The sequence below is a fragment of the Corapipo altera genome, unplaced genomic scaffold (assembly GCF_003945725.1).
Source record: "Corapipo altera isolate COAL_440 unplaced genomic scaffold, ASM394572v1 23, whole genome shotgun sequence".
NCBI classification, from domain to species: domain Eukaryota; kingdom Metazoa; phylum Chordata; class Aves; order Passeriformes; family Pipridae; genus Corapipo; species Corapipo altera.
This window is the reverse complement of record NW_020884878.1, coordinates 23,313,331-23,337,398: the sequence shown is the minus strand read 5'-3', so window position 1 is coordinate 23,337,398 and position 24,068 is coordinate 23,313,331. Positions and strand designations below refer to the sequence as shown.

The 24,068-nt window shown below is 35.6% G+C and overlaps 1 long non-coding RNA gene across 1 annotated transcript; it reads right to left on the bottom strand.

Annotated features, from left to right (window-relative positions):
• Window positions 1-1,254: 1,254 nt before the first annotated feature.
• LOC113944692 lies at window positions 1,255-2,961 on the bottom strand. Its single transcript, XR_003526756.1, has 3 exons — window positions 2,395-2,961; window positions 1,861-1,953; window positions 1,255-1,335 (listed from the first exon to the last, which is right to left on the bottom strand). It is a non-coding gene; the product is annotated as an uncharacterized LOC113944692 (long non-coding RNA).
• Window positions 2,962-24,068: the final 21,107 nt, after the last annotated feature.

Genomic DNA, 24,068 nt, shown 5'->3' with positions numbered 1-24,068 from the left:
ACTTTTACCTTCTGTTTGAACTATATGTATACTAGTTTAGTTTTGCAAGAGTACACAGTGTCTGGGTTCTATAATAGTTATTTTCTTATTAAAATAACATATTTACTTGCTTATTAAACTACACTTATTACTTTTGAATGATGAACATATTTTATTAGTGTAATTCATTAATAAAATATGTAAAACCCTTTTTGAATAATGGCAAATTCACTTAATCTGGGAGACAGAATTAGGCTCCATGCTGAGGCTAGGATTCCTCTGTGCAAAGCTAACCACATGCACCTAAACCTCTGAAAACCATAGACATCTAAGACACCTTTTTCATAAATGCTTTGTGTATACTCCCCTATCAACCTCTAATTTCAGACTCCATTGTAAAGTATTCCTGGTTTTCAGATATTTTAATACAGGTAACTCTAAGGCTCATAGGCTTCTCACTATGATCTATAAACTTCTTAATTTCTTTCTCTGCACATTCTGGGAAAAAGATATTTCACACAAACAATCATCATATTTTCCAGAAATATTTTTTCTCTCTCTCTTTGGCTTAGAAAAGAAGAAATTGAAGGGCAATAGAGGGGTTTTTGTTTATGGGTGTTTTCCCCAGATCTGCACAGCTCTAGACCAGATGTAGTTAACCATTACCAGTTTAAATTAAACACTTCACATGCATAATGAAAAACAGGTCTCTTGTGTTGCTGCTGAAACAGAATGGTTCTCTTTATTCAATATGGGCTTTGATAGTATTCCAAATTCATCTTTTTGCATTTAGATAGGTTAAATGGTGCCTGACAGATGATTTGCACATTATTCCAAACAGTCCACAGCAAAAGAGGAAATATTAAAATCTGGTTTTCTTTTTTAAGGAAAATGTCATCCCAAGTTTAATATCCATGTGAAGCTGACATATGCTCATTCTACATTTCCCCATCAGAACTGCTCTTTTACTTTATGTCAGGCAGATTTGTGGGCTTCCCCACAGACGTTCATCTACTGCCACCTCCTAGAAAAAAGTCTCACTACTATCTACTCAATTGATTCCCCACGAAGGTTACTTTTTGTTCTATAAATCTCTGAAGTTCCTTTTTCGTCATAGCAACCTACTGTGTGAGATGTCCCCAAGCATGCAAGAGTCTTACCAGTTAGATTTGTTAAAATCAGAGGAGAAGCAAAATAAATTGTTTCCATTAACTTCATTCATGCAAATTTTTATTTCTTCTGAACTAAACTAAACTAAAGTTAAACTGTATAAATGTCTTTTCATGGAGTGAATAGTTTCTTTCTTTTTCTTTCAGTAGTCTAGGTTCTCCTCTTCAGTAACTTTGGGGTTGGACTCTAGGAAAAACATCAGTAAAAAAATGCGCAGTTATGGTTTTATGCTGCCTATCTTTAACACTGTAATTCTGTCAATGGGGTTTGCTGAGTTACTTCACCTTTGTCTTTAAAAAAAAAGTGATTTCTTGAGGTTACTTTTGTCATGGATGCACATTTTTTTAAATTTCTTTTTATTTTGGATCTTTATCTAACAGCATTTCCTACATTAATGTTGTTATTACTTAATGTAATTAACAACATAGCACACAGGATTTCAATGCTAATCTTGTTTTCTTGGAGAAAGAATTTTGGGGCAGTGTAACAGGACTTTTAACCATTTAGTTAGTGATAATCCACCTTTTTTTTTTTTTTTTTTTTCCATTTTCTGCATTAAATCTTTGCAGGATAGAAAGAAGAGACTATAAGTATCTTTTTTAATAGAGCAAATTAAAAATTGAAAATTGATTTATTCATCAAGGTTTTCCCCTATAATGGACTGTGTATCTGCTGGAATGTATGATCACATTATTTAATAAACTTAAATACCTGAAGGACCCTTAAGAGCCTACTGCTGAGAACTCTGCTACCTGCACTCCAGGGCTCCTTTTCTCATCCTTGACCGAAGGTCTGAAAACTTCTCTAAAAATTAAGAAAATACAAGATTAATCAAATTAAAATGAAAAACAATAAAAAACAAAAAGAAGAAAAAATGCAACAAAATGGAAATGCTATTTTTAAAACATTCTCTTAAGAGTTTGTTAAGTATTCAAAAGTCATAAATTGGTGACAAACTTCTATGTAACAGAAGTGAGAAACAGACTAAAGGAAACTATAATATATTAAATCAGATTTTGGCCTCATAGTTATGCCTGTAGAATAAGCATTATAGACTGACTCTACAGAAAAGATTTTTTTCTGAGGTACCAAGTAGAACATGATCAACCTTTTCTTTGATAAAGATAGTATTATTTCCCCTGTTGAGGCTATTCAGAACCAGATGCACTTCTGTCTGATATCTGCCATCTGTAAAATGATAAAAGGGTGAAAATCATACTAATTCCATGCACACATTTCACCAACTTGAGTGGGTGATAAAGGATCGAAGAAAATTAATGACCTCGAAATTATTTTTGGAACTAGCAATGGCATCCCAGAACGGCTGCATTTACCTGGGTAATAAAAGGGTAAAGAAGAGAACTGGGAAGAAGTCAGATGTCTGTGGCTTGATCACAACATGAAGCCTATATGCCCAAATTGAATTTCCAGGTCTCACATATATGTGTGATTTGGAGCATGCCAGTTAATCTTTTGTATACTCCAGTTTTGTACCATCAGTGATAATGGTATTTCTCTTGTCTCCCTGGAGTTTCTGGGGGAACTTTGGAGTAAAAAGTTCTATCTAGAAGCGACAAACCAAAACTAAAAATTGCTTTGTATCTTTAAAGAAATAAGTAGTGCTCTTTATCATTTCAGTACTTTTAAAAAATTAGGCATAAAAATACTACCTGGATAATAATTTTTTGAGTAAATAATTTATTGTTATATTTATTTGTCTATACTCCTATTAATCATCATGTTAATTGATAGTCAAAATTTATTTCATTTAAGTTGATTATTCATGTAAAGTATCTAGTAATGTGGGTCACTAACTACCAAAAATAATATAAAAAAGAACCTAATGTTTTTCTGCAAGTTATATCTAATCTCCTAGAAAACTATTTCCCTTTTCAGAACACATTTCATATAGAAATAAGATTTCTTTCAGCAGTAGTGTATCTACGATAAATGACACTTTCCACCTCTGTATTTTGTTGGGTGCCTAGGAATAATGTAGACAACGAGCATCTGTGCTACACATGAGTTTTTACAGAGAAGCTCCCAAACAGAGTGAAGAGATCATTAACAGCCCAAATTTCAATCTTCTTTATGCAACTCAGGTATCAAATGAGTAATTTGCTGTCCATAGCTTTGAGAAGCTCAAATATAAAATCTACAAGAGACAGGATAATGGTATCTTAGTGATTACACTGTTTTTCTAACTACTTCCAAGGCTTTTCCTTTCACTTCTGCCTTAACAAAAGATAAGTCTGAAAATGAGCCAGGTTCTTATTAAAAGCGTAGCATATGTCTAGGGAAAAAGGGTCTTGCTGTTCAGATTTATGTCTTTTGGCAGATTTATAAGGTGTTTATGTGTAGTAGATTTAATCCCATGGACAAGTGCTGAAGGCTTTGCTTAATTGCCTAAGTGTTTAGAAATTCTGATTGAAAGAAGTTCTTGGTAATAGTAAGTCTGAATTCTCCATAGTAACACTTTTCAAGATCTAAAAAGGTGGTGCTTTTACCTTATTACAATAAGCATGTTTCATGACCACAGCTGAAAGGGTCAACCAGTGAGGAAAGGATGGGTTACATGCTACATCTGTCCAAACTTGGACATGCTATTGCTCCAGCAAACATATAATTTATCATTATTTTTTATTCAGGCATATACTCAGTAAGCAGTGGGATAAGATCATGAATTCCAGACAAGTAGCTGTTACAACTAGCTTTGTTATAGACAAGGATTTGTTGCAGGTGTCTGCTGAAATGTTTTTAGACCATAGTAATTAACCCAGAATCAACTCTAAACGTTTCTTCCAGATACTTTTTGCTAAGAAGAACAATACTTCAGGGACTTATATTCTAAGTATACATAATCTGGATTTCAAAAAGTATATGCATGTGGAAGTGAAATAATTCAGAAAGGTAGGACATATGAAATGAATTAATCCTGCAATCTACTGCTTTTACTTGTTTGCCATAGGGGAACTGTTTCCTAAGTATCTTTGGTAAAGGTTGCAGAAACACTGGTCTAATCACATGGTTAAATATTTGCTTGTGGCAAAGGATACTCAGAATAATAAAAAGTGTATACGTAATTTGCACTGAAGATTTGGTGCACCTCTAAATTGCAGGTATATGTTCCATATCTTAATACTTGTTTTTCTGTAAGACAAAAAAAAAAAAAGCTTTTAGATATTACTGTTCTCACATAGTGACCCAAGTCACTGCTTTTTGTTCATTTGGTAAAATTGAAGTTGCAATGTAGTACTGCAAATAATGAAATATAGAATCCTCCCCGGAATACCTAATTATTTTTAGAAACTCACATATGAATCTGAGGTTCAGATATGGATTTTCTCCTGCTGTCTTTGTTACAGTATTTCTTTTCTCTTATTGTTCTCTATATGTCTACAAATAATGGTGTAAACCTTGAGCATCTTCAATATGCAATTTTTCAATCTTAACAGTTCTAGCGCCACTTAGAAAAAATGATGTGGGATAAAAGCATTCAGATATGTTCATTGTAAGGCAGTTTCAGTATTTCAAATGAAATCCACAGGGAAATGCACAACAGAGATGGCCACTAAGGCAACATAATTTCATCACAATGTTATTCCACTATATTTCTGTCAAAAGCTAGCATTCTTTATCATGCAACTGGAGAAAACAAATCAAGACCCTCTTCCTGTATATAATCAAATGTTTGTAGAGAATTGCAACATTTAAAACATTTCTTTTTTTTCAGTTTTCTTTTATCAGTGAAGAACAAATGGTTGTATAAGGAATGGAAATTAGAAATGGTTTTGGATAACAATCATTTTTAAGACTGGGACAACACTAGCTTCATAAGCCTTTCCTTTACAGTTTTTACTGAAGAAATCAAATCAGTAAGTTATATCTAAAATGCTGTAAACTATCCTGCATTTCTGCCTCTGTCTGCTAACCCTAAACTTCTTCTCTAAGATTTAGTCCATGTGGTTGGTAGAACAACACTCCTCTCTCCTCTGACACCATTCCTTGACATTTATCATTTATCTATGCACTCAAGTCAGTAATGTTATCAGATTACTATTCCGTGTGCCACCACGAAAGAAATTCACAGAAAGCCTAAAATCTTGCTATCAAAAACCATGTACTGTATCTCAGCTTCATCTCGTGCTCTATGTATTATTTCCCTGGTGTGATGCTTTGGATATCTTCTACCATTTTTTTACAAAGCTGAGAAGTTAGTTTAGAAGCAATTGAAAATGTGTTCTGTTAAGAGGAGTAGATATGTAGATATCCTGTGCAGATAGCTTTCTGCTATTCCAAGTGATGGTCTCAGGGCATTACTATTATTGCTGTTGTTGTTTTACCTGTTTATGGTTCTCTAAATATTGTCTCTCGACTGTTAATGAAATTGTGTAGAGAAGTAGGAAGAAAATACTAACTCTGATCTCAGAGAAGTAAATGGGAATTTGGAGGTTTTACAAAAGTGCAGATTATCATGTTTAGCTAAAAAGGTACTTTTATGGAGGAAAGACCATTGTTAGTTGCTTAGTTGATGAGCTACGGGCCTGAGAAAGCAAAGGTACAGTCGATATAAATAAAGTTGTGTAGTTAATTGAAAGTGTACTCAGCAATCATAAATTACAGGTGCTACTACTAAAATTACAGCATCTTCTGAAGAATCTTAAATCTTCTGAAAAGTCTGATGTTCTAGAGGTATCACCTTTCTTTTTATTTTCTGCATCATATGATGAACTTCAGAATCTTTGTGATCTTTTCTAAATTGATACAATTTTAAATAGAGATTTTTGCATCTGCAGGTTACATTTCTTAAGCTTAAGAAACGACAAGGCTCATAATAAACCCAGACTTCAAAACTAGGTTTATAAATCCAGAGACATTCACCATAAATTCAGTCATATTGCAAATTTTGCTTTGGTCCAGGAACTGAATACTCATCAACACTTATCTTATAAACTATACTGAGTAACAGATGAGCAAAAGTTCAGGGATTAAACTGAGTCAACTTCAGCTATGTTTTTGATAGTACCAGTAACATTTATTATAACCAATGTTGATCGGTTATAAAAATACTCAACAAAAATCATCAGGATTTGTATGTCACCAGTGTCTAATATTATAAAACTTAGTAATAATTGTGCAGGCATACTGAAATTCAATCTTAGTCTTTAAATATCTGTAAATATTTTGTCATAAACACCTTATGTTTCAGCTGAAGCAATGTGCTATTTCTTTTCTTAAGCAGTGCAAGTCACAAAATTTACTGTGCATGTTCAGTGTAGAGTGAAAATAATTGGATTTGCAATGACAAATACATGCTGGAGTTTGCAAGTGAATTCCCTGAGATGTAAAGACTTTTATATATGGTAAACTAGGTCCCAGCCTCTGGGTCAAATGTTGCTGTGAATTATAATAATTGCAATTTATGGTAAAGACTAGAGTAAGGTTTGAAACTTGTCAGCACATATCATGAAGTAGAAATAAATTACAGCTTTTCAAAAATGACAGATTTCTGTTAGGTGCTTTCTTTCACTTTGACTGCATCAGACCTTTATACACCCAGCAATTAACTTTATTCACATTAATATTCAGCAGTGTTGACAAGACTGACACAGTAAAACTCAGTTTGTATAAAAGTAAAGACAGTTTGATGTAGAGTTATTATATTGTCTCATAATTCACTGTTGAGAGGTAGATCTTGATAAATGAAGAACAAAGCTATTGACTCTGGTGTTGACTTACTGTGCCAAAAAGGATTCTGATTTTCTGTTTCTCAAGATACGCAGATTTTTGTTTGGAAATAAACAGTAATTGTATCTAAAGCCTTAGTAAAAATAATATTAATACACTGGTAACATCCTATTTATTATTTCTGTATATTCACTGGTTTCCCAGATATTTTTTAATATTTAGAATAATTGTGATTATATATAATGTTAAATGAGGCCAACCATATATATTTAAAGCGTGGTTTTAACTTCTCTGGGAAAGCATAATGTGTATACTATTTCTACCCCTGCTAGGTTACAGCCTCACAAAAGGAAAAAGCAACCTTTCAGCTAAAGTGGAATAGAAATAGCTCCTGACAACAAAAAAGTCCTGACAGTTCGTGCACCCATCCTGTACAATATTACCCAACAAGGGGTTAATCATGAGAGGGAGAGCAGGTTTCCAAATGTTTAAAAGAAGCTTTACAGATGTTAAAAGATTTAACAGCTGCTCTTTTTTAGGTTTATAACATTTACTCAAACTGCATTTACAGATTTGCTGATTCACTGTTGAAGCCATTACACAGACAAAAACTTTAAAGTATGGATACAGGCTTTCTTTTGGTATCATTTTACTTTCATAACATCTCTTATAGAAGAATCAGGAAACCCTTTTGATTTTCTCTTCTTGGTCCAACAATCTCAAAATTATTTACCCACAATGAAAGTTTGACCCATAATCTCTTATAATCTCTGTGCATGTTCTCTATGCACACAGAATAAGAAATGAGAGAGAGCTGCTTAGATGCAAAGCTGACTTCTCAGGTCTTCATTTTGCTAAATGAAAGCCCTAACCACTGAGGACAAAGCAGGACAACCTTATTACCTTCACAAATCTTGTCTTTGGCCTTTAAGGTCCCATTTTCTGTCTGCATTTTAAAAATGTCCTTAAATGTCACTTTAAGGCTAAAGTTCCACTTTGGATACAACATTTGTGTGTCTTTTGGAGATATCCAGGAACAGAAAGACAGAAATAAGACTAAGCAAACCGCAGAATCACAGAATTGGTTCAATTCTCATCCATTCTCCCAAGCAGGGTCATCCTAGAGCACACTGCACAGAATTGCATCCAGATGGTTGTCGAATATCTCCAGTGGGGGAGATTCCACAACCTTTCTGGGCACCTGTTTCAAATGCACAACTAGGGAAAAAATTAAATAAATAAAAAAAAAGAGATAGATTGACTGGACTAAACTGCTCTCAAATTCTTCATATTGTATTGGTTATTGGAGTAATCCCTTTAAACTTTATGCTGTACATCTTTTTTATAATTGTCAGCCTAATGCTGCCAAAAAAATACCTATGAAGGAAGAGTGCTTTCATTTGGATTTTACTATATTAGCAACATTATAATGATTATGTGAGTATAAACCCCACATTTTTTAATTGTTATCCAACTGTTATGCCAAATCGTTGCCCATATTACAATATGAAAAGCATTGTTGATATTCTATAATAATGTAAACATTAGAGTATACAGTGTGGTTCTTCAAGAGTATCATCGGGAGTCGTTCAGTCTTTCCTAACTTCATTAACATTAAACCTTCATTTACATATTTATATCTTGATTCTAAACCAGACTATTACACTTTTTCTCAGGTTTCCAGCACTAATGTAGTATCTTCTTATCTTTCAGGATTTGAATGATTTGCCATAGCTTTCTAAATGTATTAATTTCCTTACTATAGCACAAACCTTAAAGCATATTTGTGTGAGCATTGTCTACCTTGCTGCTTTCTTTTCCACATTGAACTAACTGTGAAGCAACAGCAAGACAGACCTCTTTGTGACTTTGTGCTGCTGGTTACACAACTTGGTTCACTTCGAGAATGGCAAAGTTCTTATTTTTGTGATTCCCACTGTCCGTGGCTGGATATGGCTGTTGTAAAAAACCATCACTAAGATCTTTTTATCCATTCCTCATGCTCCTCCTTTATCATCAGGGTGTTGTTGGCTAGAACGTTGGGGCTTTTTAATAGCAAACTGACTAGGCTGTAACTTAGTTAAATTTCATAAACCACAAACTGGCTGCAAGCCCGGAAACACTGAAACTTTTGCTTAATTACAATCAATTGCTTCTCTGTTTATAGTGGATTACAATGTTATTGGCTCAATTAAGTTTATGGAAATAAATTGTTGAGGCTTTGGCTGAGCAGCTGTAACAATGCAAAAATGCAAAAAAAAAAAAAAAAAAAAAAAGATGTGAAGATAACAGGCACAGCCTTTCTAGCATTGCTAAAGCCATTGACCTTATCATGGAGAAATGACTTCAAGCCAAGAGAACTCATTTGGACAAGATGGAAGAGAAGAATTGTGGAATGTTACTTAATGTTGCAGATGCAAAATATGTGTTTACACTGTTGCATTGGTCCACTCCCTGTTTATTGCCAACATCCTAATCTATTATTCCTCATGCTGCGTAAATGTTAATGTGCATGCAAGCTCCATTCTGGGATGAACTAAATATTTCTCTTGATGGGAAGTCCTACCCATGTGATCTCTGTGTTCATTGACTATGCTGACTTCTTAACCCCACAATGTGCACTAAGAATGTAAGACATGCTAGCCACACTTTAAGAACCTCTTTGTATGGGTTTGGAGAGATCTTATTATCTTTCTAGGAGCATCAAACCCATATACCAATTCCCTGTGTAATGCTATAAGAATAAGATTCCATCAGCCCCAACAAGGAAGACCTTTTAACAGCTCAGTGGAAAAGGCAGGTCGGCTTCTTCTTTCCCTCTATATCTCATCAGTATTCACTTCAACTCTCTTCTCCTGCAGTCCATTAGAGTTCTACAGAAATAGGTGCACTGATCTTAAGGTTCTGCCTTCTGACTTAAGTCTGTGCAATCCATGCACACTTGCCAGTAGCTGCTATGTCATCTTGGACCTTTTTTGATAATTCTTCTCAAGGGCTACAAAGCAATAGATATATCTGGGCTTAGGCAGCCACTTAGACATTTGCGAAGTTTACTCAGGGTTGAGTATGGGGCATCTGTTGCGTGTCACACACATTGCTTTCTGAACAGCAGTGCAGTGCATCGTGTGTTAACAGGCATATCATGTGTCATCAAACACTTCCAAGAATTGGTGTACTTGTTTTTTTTAGCTTCACTTACTGATAGTGGAGAAACTTGAGCTCTGATTTTTTTAAGAATAACTATTATAGTAAAATGCAGGCTTTGGAATTAGTAGGCTGCTTACTATAAAACCTGATGACAGAACAAGGGAAGTGCAAGGGAAATCTTTCTCAGGGTAGGAAGATCGGGGGTGATAAAGACAGATGTGGAGAGATACCTGCAGAGAGCACAGAAAAAAGAAGTTACCTATGTGGAGGTGACCTGGAAGGCAGTGTGATTACACTTCTACACGTGGCATGAAAGCTTTCTTGAGGCAAGCTGGGCCAAGTCATATGGATGGCTTTGAGTGCAACACTGCCAAAGCCATCCTGGAGGACCTGCCTTCCTTCTGTCAGGTAGCTAGACTCATGCCTGACCTCTCTCCCTAGAAGTTTTAGATTAAATATTATAATGGGGTGAAGGTCTTCCTGTGATGGAAACTGACAGTGTTTCAGAAAAATAGAAGTGTTATATATCTGATAGAAATGTGGTAAACCAAGAATTTTGGACTATTACTGACTGAGAAAAAAAAACCAAAACAATAACAAACCCAAAAAACAATCTACATCCCTGGCTTGAGCTTTCAGCTGAGAAAAATCAGCCACCCATAAAACAGGACATACGTGCTTATTTGCTTTGCTTCAATATTGATGCAATGGTATATTCAGATTTCATAGGTTTTAACCTTAACCTTAAAAAGAAACCCAAGCTGTTGAGGTTCTTTCAAAGCAAAACATAAAGTAGTGCAAACTGTGTTTGCAGACAGACTGAAACCATGACTGCAATGTATGAGCATTTCCCATCTGTCATTAACCTCATTGTGATATTTAGCTCTAAAGCCTGATGATGTTCTGTTAGCAACCATATTCACTGTCTTAGGAGTGATTATTTTAGTGTACATACCACAGAAGGAAAGGAGGCAAAACTGTTGGGAGATATTAAGACTTTTTCATTGAATAAAATATAGAAGGAAAGAATGAATTAGGACAGAAGCAAACATGAAAGAATTGAGAAATATAATAGCAGGGAAAATAAAAGGTAAAATTGTAACTCTTAAAATGAGCTCTTTTCTTACAGGGATCCTGCATGTCATGTAAAAACACTGAACAAAGCTAAACAACAAAAACTCAGTCTGATATATTCCTTAACCACTAGGCATGTCACTGATATCATAAAGTGTTTCACTAGGAATTGAGACTAAACTTGAATTCATCCAAAGCTGGCAGGAAACTCAACTATCCCCTTAGAAAATATTTGACATTCTTGTCCTAGCCTATCTGAAACAATAACACTGCAATAACAATAACAGTGCCTTACATTTCCTCTGTACAAAATACTGTGGTGGTCTGTGAACTCTGATTTTGATGACTTAGATCCTAACACTACTAATTGCTCCTGTGCTGAAAGAGGCAGTAGATGTATTTATCAAATGTTTTTATCCAGACAAACCTGACACACCTTGGAATTGCACTCACCTGAGCAAAAGTATTAGAGAAACAGCACTGAAAAAAAGCTTAAAAAGTGAGGGGAAAGTGCCTCACTTTAGCTCTCTACAGCTTCCCGAGGAGGAGAATTGGAGAGAGAGGCACTGATCTCTTCTGCCTGGGATCCAGAGACTAGGCATAGAATCATAGAATCATAGAATCATAGAATCATAGAATCAGCTGGGTTGGAAGGGACCTCTGAGATCATCAAGTCCAGCCCGTGATCCATTACCACTGTGGTCACTAGACCATGGCATTAAGTGCCACATCCAGTCTCATCTTAAAAACCTCCGGGGACAGAGAATCCACCACTTTCCTGGGCAGCCCATTCCAATGCCTGATTACCCTCTCTGTAAAGAATTTCTTACTAATATCCAACGTAAACCTCCCCTGGCAGAGCTTAAGACCATGCTCTCTTGTCTTACTGATAGCTGCCTGGGAGAAGAGACCAACCCCCACCTGGCTACAACCTCCTTTCAGGTAGTTCTAGAGGGTGATGAGGTCTCCCCTGAGCCTCCTCTTCTCCAGGTTAAACAGCCCCAGCTCCCTCAGCCTCTCCTCATAGGACCTGTGCTCAAGTCCCTTCACCAGCCTTGTTGCTCTTCTCTGGAGCTGCTCCAGCACCTCAATATCCTTCCTGAACTGAGGGGCCCAGAACTGGACACAGTACTCAAGGTGTGGCCTCACCAGCACTGAGTACAGGGGAAGAATCACTTCCCTGGACCTGCTGGCCACACTGTTCCTGATCCAGGCCAGGATGCCATTGGCCTTCTTGGCCACCTGGGCACACTGCTGGCTCATGTTCAGCTTCCTGTCAATCCAAACACCCAGGTCCCTTTCTGCCTGGCTGCTCTCCAACCACTCTGTCCGCGGCCTGTAGCGCTGCAGGGGGTTGTTGTGGCCAAAGTGCAGGACCCGGCACTTGGCCTTGTTGAACCTCATCCTGTTGGAATCAGCCCAACTCTCCAGCCTGTCCAGGTCCCTCTGCAGAGCCCTCCTGCCTTCCAACTGATCGACATGCCCCCTCAGTTTAGTATCATCTGCAAATTTGCTGATGGTGGACTCAATCCTCTCATCTAAATCATTGCTAAAGATATTAAACAGAACTGGGCCCAACACTGACCCCTGGGAGAGACCACTAGTGACCAGCATGTGGGAATGGTTCAAAGCTGAGCAAACGGAAGTTCAGACTGGATATCAGAAACCATTACTTTACCAAGGGGCTGATCAAACACTGGAACAGGCTTCCTAGAGAGGTGGTTGATGCCCCAAGCCTGTCAGTGTTTAAGAGACATTTGGACAATGCCCTTAATGGCATGCTTTAACTTTTGGTGAGTCCTGATTTGGTCAGGCATTTGGGCTGGATGATATTATAGGTCACTTCCAGCTGAAATGGTCTAATCTATTCTATTGTTGGGGTTTCTGTGATTTTCCTTTTTTCTGAGACATTCTCTATTTTCTCTGCAAATGACTGTTAGAATTCCTAAATCCAAATTTGGGCATAGCACTGAAATGAATAGAACTATATCAGTTTACTCAGATAAGAACATAAATATGGATATTCATCCATTTTCAAGTGTATTAGCTTCAAGTATGACCATGAATACATAGTGGTTTGACAACGCAGTGATTAAGTGATCAGTTTTCATTGCACTTTTTTTATTGGACAAATTTTTACAAAAGGTGGAGAAGATTTTTAATTCTACTGAGCAGCATTACAGCTTCTCTTTGCAATACATGTCATGCAAAACCACAAAATCAGAGAAGGGGAATAGTAATAAAGGTGTGACCAAGAAATCTGAGTCCTTACTTCAAATATCAATTTGAACACTTTTTGTTTCCAAATTCTAATGGATAATTTGCCATCTCAAAGATGACAGATTCCAAAGCACTGCAGCAACAAGAGAACACAATCGGAAAAAATACATATATAAAAAACTGATTTAGTTTGCTATAATTTAAAGCTTCTTTTTTAATAACTTGTATTGAGATGTACTTTATGTGTTGGTTCTGGTGCCTGTGGATTTCAGCAGCTAAGTTTCTAATGCGACACTGTCGCACAAACGATTACTGGGAGAGAGGAAAAAATTGGATTGGACAACGTCATGAAACCTTTCCTCACTTGCCTACCCTTCTTCGTCCTTCCCCTTCAGCCAATTAACACGCCCTGGAACCTGTTAAACAAATATAATTAGATAAATACCTATATCTCTTTCTACATCCACAGCTTGAAAAAGACATTCAAATAATGAAACTGCAAATATATGCTAAACAGTCTGTGAACAGTTACTTAGCATTTGTTTAAGCAATTGTTACTTGGGACAAAAGAGACAGCTTATCTGCTCATTGTTTACCTTTACAATTCCAACTGTGCCACTTGTGAAAGGACCCTAAACAGACTCTGTTCTTGATATTCTGTCACATATTTACATAAAACCCTTCAGCCCACTGAGGATGCTCATTTTTGTAAAAATTTGCTAGGTGGAACCTGTAAGAAACTTGAAACCAAAACGCGACACAAATCCTCCCCTGTGCAGCTGGCTTATCTTCCTCGTGTCCATGCTGTCCCAGATGGGTGGACGATCACTTGCTGTTGCAGCACAAGGGCAGGGCTGACAAGTAGAAGCTGGGACTTCCTGTTCTGCAAGGTTTAAAGAGATGTTCACTGGTAGGATTAGGCCTTCAGCACATACACTGTCCTTCCTTTCCTTGTCATGGTTCATAATGTGGTTCTCTTTGCAGTTTAAGTTTAAATTTCTTGGTTTGTTGTCAGGAGGCTGGTACCAAATAAGCCAGATTATCTGTTGCTGCTAAATCAATCTGAAATATAAAAATGAAAGGTAATACATTATTAAAAATTGCTAACCACCACAATGTATTTGCTGGAAGATATGGGACTGTCAGTCATAAAAAAGTGAGGAGGAAGTCACAATGTTAATTTTCAGCACCTAGCATCCCTCACATCATCATATATTTACTAATTCAGAACATGTTAAAATCAGGAATTTCCTTGGTCTTGGCAAATTTTGGATTATCCAGTTCAGTAACTGGGTTTTATCACAAGAGGATTTTTTAACTGTAAATAATTTAGACCTTTTTTCAGTTTTCCTTGAATAGTATTAGGTGAAAAAGAATTTTTTCCTCTGTGAACATAACTGCCTTTTTTCTCAGAATTGTTCTAATTAATAACTCCAGTATATTTTATAGTAATTCTTTTACATATTTTTATGCAACAGCCCTGCTCATTCTTGCATATGTGTAGCAACAGAATCCCACAATTTATCAGACAGGAGCACAAGTTTTTTCTACCTAAAGAAAGCTATAGGTCTTTGTGGTTCATTGATTCTTGTCTTCAGGAAAGAGGCTGTCCTGGAGAGCGGAGCAATTGCAAGTGTAGCAAATAACTCATAAAGACAAGATTTAACTGTCACAGAAAAATAGGAAAACAGTAAATAATAAATCCCTTCTCAGTCTGGCATTTGTAGAGGGACCTGCTATTTTTCAGGATAAGAATTGCAAATAATGGTATCACTAATATGTTTTTTCCCCTGCAGAATGTAAGTTAATAAAGTTTCTTTATTTTTCTTGTCCTGTTTGACTTCTTTCTTTCTTATATTTTCCCCTTGCTGTCCTTTTACTTTATTTAGTTATTCTACAAAATCTTAATCTAGCAGGTAAGCCAGGAACTAGAAACTTTTGAGGTTTTCTGAGGTATTTCTTTTCAGGCAAACCATGACACTCCCTTAAGCCAGCTCCATTAAAACAGCCCCTCTCTGTAGAATCATAGAATAGTTTAGGTTGGAAGGGGCCTTTAAAGATCACCTAGTCCAACTCCCTGGCAGTGAACAGGGACATATTAAGCAAGATAAGGTTGCTCACACCCTTGTAAAACCATCTACCACCTCTCTGGGCAACTTGTGCCAGTGTTTCATCACCCTCATCATAAAAAAACTTGTTCCTTATGTGCAATCTAAATCTATAGTCTTTTAGTTTAAAATCATTACCCCTTGTCCTATCACAACAGGCCCCACTAAAAAGACTGTCCCCATCTTTCTTAGAAGCCCCCTTTATATACTGAAAGGCTGCAATAAGGTGTCCCCAGACCCTTCTCTTCCCTGGGCTGAACAACCCCAGCTTTCTCAGCCTTTCCCCACAGGAAAGGTGCTCCAAGCATTAGATCATTTTTGTGGCCCTCCTATGGACCACCACTGCAGCATATCCACAACTTTCTTATTTTGGGGGCCCCAGAGCAGAGTACAGGGGCAAAATCACCTCCCTTGACCTGCTGACCTCACTTCTTTTGATGCTGACCAGGTCACAATTGCCTTTCTGGGCTGCAAGTGCACATTGCTGGGTCATGTCCAGCCACTTGTCCACCAGCACCCCCAAGTCCTTCTTGACAGGGCTGCTCTCAATCTCTTCAGCTCCCAGCTTGCTTAGCATGACACTGGATGGAAACACTAAATACTGTGTGCTGGCTCAGGAAGTCATTTCAGGATGTGCAAGCAAGTAGAATAATAAATAGTATATGTTGTTATGAATAACCACTGAGAATTCTCTGAAGCTGTATAGACTGTTTCATGCTTGCTGTTATGAGTCATGGATAACAACAAGACCTTGGACTATTGCATTAAGCTGACACATTTGTTAAGTTATTGTTTACCAACTGTCCTCCATATCACAGCCAATATGAACTCAGCATGATCATGCATAGTTGCATGCAGTAATATGCTGTATTTGCATCCTGCACAGACTTCTTTGAATCTTTAATAGACTAAATATTGTTTGTCTTTCTGAGAATGAGAATTATTTATCTGACTGGCCATCTATAGCTGAACATCTTTTGAGGTTTTTTTACTAGTCAAACTATTTAAACTTAGGTCTGAATCACAAAGACTTATTTTTAATATGAATGTAAATCAGATAAAAAATGAGAGCAACCAGAGTTGAAATGGAAATGAGTCAGAGCACAAGTAATCTGCTTTTCTGTTTAGTCTGAGCAATGGGAATTTTTCTAAATTGATTTATAGGGAAAAATATTTAGTTATGTGGAAAAAAAAAACAAAAACAAAAAACAAAAAAACAAGACACAAAATGTTCCAAAGTTGGTAATAAATAAATTCACTGTAAAGAAACAGCATTGAAAAGAATAAAAGCAATAAAAATTCAAGTGCTTAACCGAGTTCTGAAGCAACTGTAAGCACTCAGCAAAATCTTGGGTATCATAACAGGCATTGCAGTGAAAATCTTTTCTTGTATAATGTGCTTGTTTCATGTGTAAATGATAAAAAGAAATTGCTAGAAACAACATTTCAAAGATAAGTTCAGATTTAGTTAAGACATCTGATTTTCTGTTTCCTAAACTTCCCCTCAACTTTTTCCTTTATTTTAAGAGGGTGTCACATAAGATTTTACATATCAATAGAAAGACCATCAAAAGGTTTTAAGTAATATTTTTACACTGACATATCTATGTTTGTGGGGGGTGGATTTCAGATTGACTTGAATGTGGCCATAAATCTTATCTCAGATTAGCTGCCATTTCATGAGTCAGTAATCTGATGATTTTTAGGAGGAGTTTTCAGCTTCTCTGAATACACAGGGGGATACTTTTAGAACATTTTTTAAGTGGTGCTGAATGAAGACACCAAACGTGGTAAGAACTGGAATTTATGGTGTGCAAGTAGCTAAAGGATGACGAAGTTCTGAACAGTAGATGACAAAGGGAAGAAAATGAATCTCTAGTAATGATCACTTGCTATCCAGAAGTCACAGATCTGAAGTCACAGTACCTACAGTGAATAATTGTACTTAGTGTTGTCTATCCATTAATCATACACAAAATGTCAAAACTCATCCATGTGAAACAGGTTCATGTGAATATCATCATTATTTGATTTTATAGATTCTAGAAGATTTTAATAAGATTATAAGGGCAGCCTCATTTCTTGTTTGACTGTGGAGACTATACTTAAGATTTACTTTACCTATTAGCTGAAATAGGAAAGTAAGTATAGTTAGCATTGGCAAGCAGCCTTAGAGCAAAACATATGTGCTAGAAGGGCTTAAAATCACTGGTGAATAGCCCTATGCATGCAATCCATTACATTTCTATTTAATTGCAGAATGGTTTCAGACAATCATAAAACATTTTCCAGACTAATTCCTACCTGATCCTAATCTCTAAATCAAGGAATTGAATATACTATGAAAGATACACTCTTGCAAAGATAGCATGCTGTTTATCAGTTTAATTATTTTTTTCATATAATTTTGATTTGTCCTGCTCTAGAACTTAATGATGAAAGTTTCATCCTAAGATTACAGATCTTTGATTTTTATTGGCTTTTAAAGAAGCTAGGACTTTTATTTTTGTTGCAAATAGCCCACTAGTGTGGATAAAATTTGACTCAAGAAACTTCAATGTTTGAATAACTCAAGGAAAGCAAAACCAGATACAAAAAATTAGAGATTTTTTTAAAATACTTGCAGCATTATTTTACATACTGCGATCAATTACAACTCAGCCCCATCAGAAGCCAAGGTTAGGTTCTAGAAAATGAACTACATATGTAATCATTTCACCAATTGCAGAAAGAAGTGTAATAGGAATCTGAAACCAGCAAGGAACAAAAGATGGTGTATTAGAGATTCACTGACCAAAAAGGGCAGATAAAAATCTTTTGTCTGATACAGGTGTACCTCCCAAGCATTATCAGTGAACAACAGGCAGAATGCTAATGACAAGGAAAAGGTGTCTGCATTAGTAGACTTATAAAACATGATCATGGCCATTCCAAGCTTTGAAGGCACAGATCATCAATTATTGCACTAATTGTTTGTTCTGTTTGTGTCTCAGGCTGAAAGAAAAGAGTCACTGAAGCAAAAATGAGATGCACAGAATTACAGCCTCAGTGACAGTTCAGTTTCACCATCTCATTATTCATTACTTGTTTTGCTGTGCGTATGTGACTTTAAGTTGGGTGGACTCATGTATTCTCTGAGATGCATACTGTGCAACACTGGTGAAATCATTACGTACATTATTCTACAACTCCAGGCATGAAAGCTTTTTTTTAAAGTTCTGCCAGTTTCTTTATTAGCTTTTGTTTCTAATCCAAGTAAAAAATACCAAAGCAGCCAACTTTAGGGTTTGGGCATCTCTATTTAGGTTTGAAATCCAGGTGTGAGCAAGCACATTTCCAGGAAGAAAACACCTCAATCTGAACAAGTGCATCTTTTGACACAACTTAGAAAATAGATTTATTTTTTTAAGCCCTAACTCATCCATCCCTCTGAAAAGGACATAATTACAATGTATTAGCAGTAATATTGCCCAAATAATAAAATAGTGATCTAAGAAAATTAGAAAAGGTCATAACAATCAGTAATAGAAACTTCCTTTATTATGACCAAGAAGAATAGTATGCCGACATGAAATTTCTAATAGTTTAAAATAATTTTCAAAGTATAATGTATTATGAACATTACAGTATATACTGAATATGTAGAAAAGCAGTAACAGTGATCCAGTAGCAGACTTGTCTGCTTTGCTATCTTGTAGCTAGAGAACTACAGTCCTTCACTAGCAATGTATCATGCTGACTCTTAGCTTCTGTCATTTTCTTTAAAATTTTACTTGACTTTAAATCCTACAACTTTTTTTTCCTTCTCAAAAAATGGATCAATTAGTTTAAACCTGTAGGAGAAAGTATACATATCTACCTCTAAGATAGGCTTTCAATGATTGTGATAGAAAGTCTCTCCGAGAGACTCATCCCCCTCTCAAAAAGTACATTTTTTAAAAAAACAAGGACTCTTCTTACCTACTTTTATTAGATGAATGAAATTCTTAGTTTTAAAAGTCAGCAGTGATACTTCGGTATATAGAATCAGTTTAATTGTTCCTTGCCAGCACTAACAACCCTTGCTTGAAGAACATCTAAAAAACATGAGTCCTATCATATTCCAGTTGTATTCAACTCCCAAAGTGTGAAGAAAATATTTTCTTGACTTTAAGGTCCTGTTATTTCCTTGCAGAAATTTCTTTAAAATGAAGTGTTAATTTAAAGAAAAGATGTAGTATTGCAAATATGCAAAATTCTTATGTTCATTTGGTTTTCATTTCATATTCAGCAACCATATGAAAGTTTTAAATGTTTAATTCTTTAAAATTTTTTATTCAATGTTTATAATTGAATTCTGATTGTACAACTCAAACTATGTATTACATAAATCTTTTCATGTATAATTTACTTTAAAATAGTCCAAATAACTCAGGCATATGGTGATCTACATCTATGTAGTTAAACAGGGAAGAATTACATTCAATAATAGCCTTACATTTTATCATATATCATGGTTTGACAATCTTACACTTAAATGTTCAGAAAGAATTCACAATTTGAATAAGTATTAAAATTATATTTTTCATGACAGTAAGTTGAACTTTTTGGCAATGTACTTACATTTCAGTGGTGAATTGGCAAACAATCCTACAATTATTTGAAAGATTCTTTAGTATTCTAAATCTAGAAATGACACCCTAATATGAATGAAAACTCTATGTGAAATGTCATTTGAGATATACACCTAGATGTATTAGGTGTTTATTTTTTTTCTCTCATATACTTCTTGAAGCAAAAGGTAGATTTTTTTTTAAATGCACAGAACTAATTGACATGGATCAAAACAATGTTGACAGACCAGTCATACTGCTTCAGACCAAAATTTCATCTAGTCCTCTTTGTCTGCTTCTGCCTGGACCTACACAGCAACTGGCATTTCAGGCAGAGCCTATGTGCTGCTGAGTCCAGGCCAGTCTGATAGTTCTCAATCACTTATCAAAAGCTCTGAGCAGTCAATATCAACTGTGAGAAGAAAGTCTGAGCTGATGGGCTGCTCCTCCAGGAGCAGGGTAAGAGTCTTTAGACTGATGGTCACCTGTGGAGTGCTAGTAGTGGTTCACTGATCTGAAGGAGAAAAGACAACTGGCTAAAGGGGTGTTCATGGAAAAACAAAAGGACAAGCATGTATCCTCATAATTCTCTTCTGTGTCCCAGGCTGTCCTAGGGAATTTCCTGAGCATTATAGAGTTTGTCACTGTGGTGTGGTTTATCATTTACAGAAGTGTGAACTTGCTGATAACAGAAAGTTTGTTGAGATGTCTGTGACAGTGTAGCTGGATCAAAGAACTCTGCAAAGCAGAGAGAAGTGCATTAAAAGGAAGCTTATCTTTGTGTTTATAGATTTGGAAGTTCCAAGGAAAAACACTTCATTTTTATGGATCACACTTTATTTTGAAGTCATTCTACTCATATACGTTTGTATCGACTTAGTAAGATATAGTAAATAATCCTTAAATATGATTTTATACACCGTAATTTAGGTGGGACTGAGTAAACTAAATGTAAAGGTTCACCTACTGTACGTATATTGAGTAGCAGTAATTCAATTAATAGTTTATCAGCATCAACTTAAAACCTTTTTCTTTTTAATAACCCAACCAGTGGCTAAATCTGTGAAAAATCTCTGTTCATATAAATTCCTCAGAGAAAAGTTCTTAGAGGTTGTCTTTCAAGGCAGAATATTTTTATCCACTTTCTAAATGGACCATTTTATGACACTCCTGAAGATAAATTTAAAGGCATGGCAGGAAAAGAAAAATTGACAAAACAAACCCAGAGAAGATCTAGGGGTTTTGCTGGTAAACAGGAAGCTGCCTTTGTGCAGCTTTCCTACAAAATTACTGTTCTCCCTTGTTTACCTTTAAGTACATAATCAATGCTTCTGTGTGCACTAAGTCAGACATGATAGACTAGTCACGTTCCGTAGCTGAAATTTTCAGTAGTGTTTGGGACTAAGATGGCTGTTTGCAGCAGCTAAAAGTGAGATTTCTGAGTTTTGACCATGACAGCTTTTTTCATTATACAGTCTCAAAGGATCCCAAGTTTCCAAATAAGAATGGGAAATAATTGTGTAGAGAAAGGAAATTATGATGTTCCTCATCTTAAGGCACAAAAATAAGAAAGAAACCAAGGTAATGAGGGGCTATAGGCAAGAAAATGAAACTGGTGCAAGTGTTTAAAAGCAAGAAGAGTCTCTGCAATTCTGCAGTTGTTTCACTAGCCAAAGTATTCAGCATGTCTGCAGAAAATATTACTAAATTTCCCATAAACTCCTTCCAACTAGAAATGGGCAAGTGCTGTATTATATGGAGATTTGTATTAGCATACAAATGAACATTCATAATGCTTCCCTACTCTGTGTGAATCTTGCAGATATCATTACTTCCTACTTATCATTTTGCTGAAAGATTGTTACTCAAACTTTTTAACAACTTTTTATCATGATTCAGAATTACCCTACAGCATGTAATACAATAAAACATGAAAGAAGTAGTGAAAAAGAGTGGGTAGAAAGTGTAAAGAACTGAGTATATATTTAATTTTTTTACTGTTTAATTTGTTTATTGTTCTATACTACTTACTTTTGCTTAGTCTATTTTGTGCACCTTCTTATATAGTTATCTGACTTTTAATTGTCCAGCCATCAAATTGACAATTTAAAATTCATGTGTCGGAGATTTGTTCTTGATTTGCAAGAAAATAAAAAATAAAATTAAAAAAAACCACCACCCCCAGAAAAAAAAATAAAAACACAACGAACAATATATAACCTAAGAATCACAGAATGGTTGATTTTGAAAGAAACTCCTGAAGATCATCTTGTCAGACCCCCCATTCTCCCCTTTTGAGCAAAGATTTGGAAGAAGTATATTCTGCTCTACCCTCATAAAGTTGTTCAAATCCATTTCACTGACTTATGAGAACAGTACTGCAAGTAGGTAGATTTAATTTAGAGCTATTACCAGTGTCTCTTATGGACTGAGTGATCTTTTTATCACTGTTACAATTTTGTTGAGCTATTAAGTATAATCGATTAAGGCAGTGAACCTGATGTGTTCCTAGTATGTAAAATGTCTTCATTTGAACACTTTTAGTGTAACACATAAATAATTAAGTAGTGCCTGCAAAATAGAGCAAATAAGTCAGCATAAGCAAATGAGACAAACATCTCCTTACAGTGCAATATAGTGGACAGAACATATTGAGGAAGTCTTGGAAGCCCTCATGAAGGACCTGAAGTTTTCCATGTTGCATGTAAGAGATACAATAATTGAATGCTTACATAAACGACAAACTATTGTCAGTAAAATAAAACCATAATGTAGTATTTATGAATTATCTGAAAATTAAATGTTTAAAATCCCTGTTGCTTATGTTTGAAATTTAAATATGGTGTCACTTCTATTTCCTCATAACTTGACCAGTAAATTTAAATCAAATTTGCTGAATAACGTCATTGCCTTGACTGTGTTTTGAAGTAGAAGTGTATTTTACTCAGAATTCATGTTATTCTTTAATGAAAAAGTTTATTCATGTGGTTTTTAAATTATACATCCTCATAATTTATTATTATTTCCCACCTGCATTACTTTTTGTTTTCTCTTAAAGGTATGATTTCAAGTACAGAGCTAAGCTAAAGGAAAGCCTCTGCTATGGTTTTACCACATCTGAGTTGTTTCACAGGACTAAGTTTCAGTTGTTATCCCTCAAGAACAACAGTAGTACTCACAATGATAAAAATAATAGTGCAAATAGAGTTCTAGAAACTTGAAATTAGTCTTAGTTCTAGCTGAGTTCTGTGAATCTGCAACACTGAACAGAACATTTCTTAAGAATAATTAATATTTCTGCATAGATTTAATAAATATCACTTTGGTATAGTTGTCTGAGATTTCTATTTGCATTCTTGTCTATAGGTAGCCCATTCAGTAGTCAAGGAGAGATATTCATTTCTTCATTTAGGGGTCCATAAATATCAGTACTGCACTGAAGTAATTTTTGATCAAGTGCTCTTTTGCAAACATTTTACTTCCCTGTTTGCTGTCCCTTCTTTTACCCATTTGAATTCTAGCTCTGTAAAGCACATATTTCTATGATCTACCGCAACATAAAATGGTCTTTACTTTGCCAATAGGGCAAGAATTATACCATTTGTTTTTTAATTTATTTTTGCAACAAAAGAAATTAAAGAAAATGCATCAACTGGCAAAATAAGTTCTGATAAACTAGCATGCAGCCTGAGACAGCACACGCAAATCTTCAGTGTTGTACTTTTGTTAGATTTACATGAATTCTGATGTTATTATAAATCAAAACTTAAGGCTTATTAGAAAGTAAAGCATGGCAGCCTCAGTTCATCATATGGGCACAACTTCACAGAGAACACAAGCTTTTCAGTAAATACACTGACTTTAGCAAACTGTAAATCATCTGCGAGCCACTACTGTTCTACTAATTACAGCAAGAAGCTGTGCTCATTAGCTGTTCTCATCTGGTTCACTGCACGAGCTAAATAGGCCGTAAATGAGCTAGCAATTATTGCTGTATTACTGCTACCAGCTCTGTTCATATCAAAATATCTTCACCAAATGTTGTGCTTCTTAGTATTATCATGTTAAGAATTTCACAATTTCATGTTGA